The following is a 6,302-nucleotide window of genomic DNA, read 5'->3' as shown; positions in this document are numbered from 1 at the left end:
CTCTATCCACTGTGCCACCTAGCTGCCCCTCAACATTCATTTTAAAAGATTTTGAATTCCAAATTTTTCTCCCTCCTTCTTCCCCTCACAGATGGCAAGCAATCAGATATATATTTTATATATATGTATGTATATATTTACGCATACACAATCATATTATACATATTTCCATATTAGTCATGTTATAAAAGAAGAATCAGAACAAAAGGGAAAAACCACAAGAAAGAAAAACAACAACAAATAAAGTGAAAATAGCATACTTTGATCTGCATTCAGACTACATAGTTCTTTTTCTGCATGTGGAGAGCATCCTCCATCATAAATCTTTTGGAATTGCCATGGATCATTGTATTGCTGAGAAGAGTTATGTCTTTCACAGATGTTCATCACACAATGTTGTTGTTACTATGCATAACATTCTCCTGGTTCTGCTCATTTCAGTTCATGTAAGTCTTTCTAGGCCTTTCTGGAATCATCCTGTTTGTCATTTTTTATAGCACAATAATCCATTACAATAATATACCACAACTTGTTTAGCCATTCCCCAGTTGTTGGGCATTCCTTTGATTTCCAGTTCTTAGTCACCACAAAACAGCTGCTATGAATATTTTTGTACAGATAGATCTATTTTCTATTTTGGGGGATGTCTTTGGCATATAAACTTAACAGTACTGTTGCTAGATTAAAGGGTATGCATTTTTTTTTCTCTTTTTCAATTTTTTTTCTTTTTTTTTAGTGAGTCAATTGGGGTTAAGTGACTTGCTCAGGGTCACACAGCTAGTAAGTGTTAAGTGTCTGAGGCCGGATTTGAACTCAGGTCCTCCTGAATCCAGGGCTGGTGCTCTATCCACTGTGCCATCTAGCTGCCCCGGTATGCAGTTTTATAACACTGTGCTAATAGTTCCAAATTGCTCCCTGGAATGTTTGGATCAGTTCACAACTCCACCAACAATGGATTAGCTTCCCATTTTCTCACATCCCTTCCAACTGCCAACATTTTTCTTTTTTGTTAGATTTGCTACTTTAATGGGTGTGAGGTGGTACCTCAGAGTTGTTTTAATTTGCATTTCCTTGATCAGTAGTGATTTAGAGCATTTCTTCATGTGACTGTAGATAACTTTGATTTCTTTATCTGAAAACTGCCTGTTCATATCCTTTGACCATTTATTAATTGAGTAATGACTTGTATTTTTATAAATTTGACTCACTTCATTATATGTCTGAGAAATGAGGCCTTTATTACAGATACTTGTTCTAAAAATTCCTAGTTTTCTGATTTCTTTGTAATTTTGGTTACATTGGTTTTCTTTGTGCAAAAACTTTTAAATCTTATATAATCAAAATTACCTATTTTATATTTTGTGATCCTCTCTATATCTTCTTTGGTCCTAAATTCTTCCCCTATCCATAAATCTGACAGATAAACTATTCCATGCTCTCTCAGTTTGCTTATGGTATTACCTTTTATGTGTAAATCATGTACCCATTTTGAGTATACTTTCTTTTTTTTCTTTTCTTTTTTTTTGCTGGGCAATGGGGGTTAAGTGACTTGCCCAGGGTCACACAGCTAGTGAGTGTCAAGTGTCTGAGGCTGGATTTGAACTCAGGTCCTCCTGAATCCAGGGCTGGTGCTTTATCCACTGTGCCACTAGCTGACCCCATTGAGTACACTTTCTTAATGGAAGTTTTCTATAATAAAAGTTTTTCCAAAGGACTGAATGACTCTTGGGGAAGTTTGTTTTTGTTTTTTTAATCAAAGGAGATTTGGGAAGGAAGATACTACTCCCTAGGGCCTAGGGCTCCTCCTGTGTCTGTGAAACTAGGCATCTCTTATGGCTTGAAGACTTAAAAGAGAAATATTAGTAAGAAATGAGAGGATGAAGTAAAAACAGAAACAGGATTACCAAAAGGATAACAGGAAAGATGAGTGAATTATAAATAATTGCAGAAGGCAATTTTCCAAACAACCTCTAATTTCTAATCTAGGTTCTTCTGGGGTTTAATAGGATTGTTATCCCATCCTAGTCTTACCTCCAGGCATGGACCCTCTGTTCCCACAGTCCACTGTCTTGCCTTGTAGTGCCCTGGCCCTTTAGCTTCTTGCCTAGCTCTGAAGAATTTCTCACCTCTGCTTGAGGTCATTTTGCTCTGAATTTCTTATATCCCTCATGAAGATATCTAATAAATGGGGTTCCCCCCACCCCATTAAGGCATTTTTTTCTTTGTTTGATTTGATGCTTCCTCCCCCTTTTTTGTCTAACATGACAATTTTTAGAAAATGATGATATCATTCCACTGAAGGCTTCCTCCAATGGTTTATTGTGTCCTGGAGGTGACATTAGGTTTTCACCAGAACACAGGCTCTGGCAGCCAACTCCCAAGTTAGAAAAGCTTTGTGTTTCACAGACCATATGTCTGTGATCTAAGGATCAGCCTAGCTAAACTTGGAAAGGCTTATCATCATGTGTGCCGTGGCTGATGAATCTTTTGGCCAGAGCAGCTTATTGTACTTTGCTTCTGCCCTGCAGGTCAAAGAAATTTCTCCATTCCCACCTGCAAATCCTCGGGGCTCTCTCTATGTCTGCCCTATCCTACTTTGCTTTAGGCTGCAATCTGAAGATTGAATGTTAGACCTTGGAGAACATTTAGGCAACCCCCTCATCTTAAAGATGTGGAAACAGGCCAAGAGAGGGGAAGAAACTTTGGCCAAGGTCACACAAAGAGTTAGTGGCAATAGAACTAAAACTTTGCCTGGTCCCCTGCCTCTTACTCCAGGCCTCTGTCCACATACCACACTCCCTACAATTCTTCAAATGCTGTCAGACCAATTTGTTCCTTTATCTCTTCTCTAAGTTCCTAACTTGGCTATGTTATGTCCCATTCATTAAGAAAGAAGAAGGTCTGTAGTGACCTGCTTCTCCCAGACCTACCATCAGAACAGCTAAAACCTGGTAGCCAGGCTAATGCCAGTTCACCTCTTATTTTTTGTACTCACCCTCTGGATGAGACTTTCATGGGTTGTAAAAAGCTGCCAAGAGGAAGTCAGCAGAGAATGCTAAAATAATCTAAGGTGAATAGATTCTCATTGGAAAATTATCCATCAATCAAAAAGTCTAGGTTGTACTTATTTGGGCTCATCACTGGACTACGTGTTGTGTAATGGGGAATTGTCCCCATTCTCATGGAAATTACAATCGAGTTGGGAAGATGGATAATACACATAAAATTATAATGCATAGTAAATGTTAGCAGTTTAATCAAGTGCTAAGTTATATGGTGAAGACCTTCAGCGCAAGTAATTTAGAAGAGAAGGTGATCCGTGAAGGCTAATGTAATTAGGGAAAATTTCATGAAGGAGACAGGATTTGATTTGGCCCTTGAAGCTTAGCAGAATTGAGGTAAGGGGACGGGAGATAGCTTGAACTACCTAAACCAGTATTGTCAGAGATAGTACTTGAAAGTTCTGATGCCAAGTATCCTTTTTTCATATTTCATGACTGTTTCCTAGTAAGAAAGAGCTTCAGACCCAGCTAAGACAGTCCAACATTCAGATCAGTCAGTGAACATTCACTGAGCACTTACTGTGTAAGGGGTCCTGCAGTAGCTACTTGGACTTGAGGAGGGCATGAAGAGAAATCTAAGGCTTGCTTCATACACAGTACTAGTAAGAGAGACAAGGTATATAAGCAAATATGTTAGCTAGCAATAAAGGTGCCATAGATGCTTCCGTCACTACTTTAAACAGTAAGAACTCAGGAAGAAGATAAGTGTGGGCTGGAAAGGCTTTATGGAGAAGATAGGGCTTGAGCTAGGCCTGGGAGGAAGTGGAAAGGCAGAGCATGACTTCAGAAGTCTGATGATAAGAAAGCCCATGGCATGTTCCTAGAAAGGAGACCTGTAGGACTGGAACATAAATATAGAGGAAGCAGTAGAAAAAGAGTTGGGAAGGTAGGATCTGGCCTGCTTTGGGGATGCTTTGAATACCAGGCAAGGAGGTGAAACTCTTGAGTTGAAAATCACAGCACAAAGTTTAGTCATTGACTCTAAAGAAAGAGTATTGACTTCCTTTTCAAGGCAAATCTCTGAGTGAAATTGTGGTGGGTCCAAGGGTTAGGTGGCAGAGGGTAGGGTAAGGAAAAGCAAACCAAAAGTGAGTAGAAGTTGGGCAAAAAGTATTATTAGATCAGGAACTCTGTGTGGCCAAATCAGGAGCATTCCAAGAAATGCCCTGGGCAGGGGCTTAAATTAGAAAGCTTTGACAAGGCTTAAAATGATTGATGGTGCTGTAAGCTCTTCCTTGCTTCACTTTCCACTGGGTACTCCTTCCAGAGACAAACCTTGTTGTGCTAGCTCAATATAGTCTGGGCTTGGGGATCTTCATAACTCTGATGCCCTGCACCATACAGTCAATAGGACCTAGGGCTCTTCCCAGTAGCTCCTCTCACAACTTTCAGACTGTTAAGGCCTTTCTTTTCACTGGGGACTTTAAGGTGTTGTCCTGAAATCAGAGCACTAATAGTATAAGACAAATGGAGTTTTTCCCACCCACCTTGTGTGTCCATGGCATCCACTCTTCCTGTGCCTCACCTTACACTTCCTATCTGTCACCAGGAAATGCATCTGACATCTCCACGTGCCATCCACTTCTACCCAACCCTCCCAGAGGTGAGGACCAAGAATGACCATCATCAGCTTGTCCTCTGTGACTGCTGCCTTTTCCTTCTCAACTACTTCTTGTCTCCAAGGGAAAAGATTTCTAGTTTTGGCTCAGCTTCTAAACATCTAAGGAAGATGCCTTTTAGCTGCTTGAGTCTCTTTCCTGGACAAGAAGACCTACCAGCATGAAACCCATTGCCATTCTTCCCTTCCATGGGTCCCCCTGCCCCTAAATAACCAAGAACACCACAATTAAACACAGCAATTCCCTATCAATTATCCACATTTGTCTTTTTGTATCCAGTGAAACCACTGACACAACTCCAGCCTAGCTTTCTTCTTTTCTGGATTACTTCCCATTGTGGTCAGTTTAGACATGCTCAGGGAAGGCACATTTGTTTAAATATCAACCTTTGAACAAAAGGAGTATAATCAAAGTAATACAGTGGAAACTTCTGGATTGGAGTGAGAGGACATGGGATATGTTCCTAGATCTGCCACTAACTTGTTGTGTGACTGTGGGCAAGTAACTTGCCCTTTCTGGCACTCAGTTTTCCTAGATACAAAAGGGAGACTGAACTAGAAGATGCTTAATGATCTTTTTGTCCTTTAATTCTAGAATTAAGGTGAATCTGTAGGGGGCAGCTAGGTGGCGCAGTGGATAAAGCACCAGTCCTGTATTCAGGAGGACCTGAGTTCAAATCCAGCCTCAGACACTTGACACCAGCTGTGTGACCCTGGGCAAGTCGCTTAATCCCCATTGCCTCTCAATAATAATAATAATAATAATAATAATAATAATAATAATAATAATAATAAATAATAATAAGGTGTATCTGTGCTCCCCATGGGCTCAGAACTGAAAGGAAGCTCAGAGACCCTCTGGTCTAAGCCATATCCAAGCAGGAATTCTCTCTACACCTCTTACAAATAATCATCTGCCTTCTTTTTGAAGACCTCCAGTGATGGGAATTCACTAGTCCATTTTTTAACAGCTCTGATTGCCCAGAAGTTTTTCTGAACATGGAACCAAAATTTCTCCCTTCCTATAACCTTTGAGACATTTTCTCCAAATCCAATCCCAAGGAATAAGCAAAGCAATCCTTCTACATGTCAGCCCTTCAAATACCTGAAGCCATCCCATCCTCCCAATTCTTCTCCCTAGTTCCTGCCATCAATCCTCAGTCTTTTCTCCTCCTTGGTCATCCTCCTGTGGTCATGCTCCTGTTTCTCCATGACTTCCATCAATGTGCCCCCCCCCCACACAAAGTAAACAGTCATGTCCTGAGCAGGGCAGACCTCTCTCCTGCCAGTCTCTAATCAAATATTCAAGTCAATCTGTGAGCTTATTGATGTTAGTCAACAAACGTTCATTAGATGTTTGAGCACTTAATAATGCCAGATACTGTGCACTGTTGATGTTCCCTTCAATGTGGCAGATTACAACCTGTCCATGTTTGCCAATCCTGTGCAACTCTTATCCATGGTCTTCCCTCAGATGGACATTCAATGGTCTGGGGCCCTTCCTAGTTTTCTCCTGACATGATGAAGATACCAGGGGAGCCCAGAGATTGTCCATTGCTTATTGCTCTTCCCATATGACCAGCCTATCTTTCTGGATCATACATTTCTTTGTTGTCATCCTT

Source organism: Dromiciops gliroides, chromosome 2, assembly GCF_019393635.1.
Source record: "Dromiciops gliroides isolate mDroGli1 chromosome 2, mDroGli1.pri, whole genome shotgun sequence".
Classification (NCBI taxonomy): Eukaryota; Metazoa; Chordata; class Mammalia; order Microbiotheria; family Microbiotheriidae; genus Dromiciops; species Dromiciops gliroides.
Note: the sequence above shows the minus strand (reverse complement) of the source record.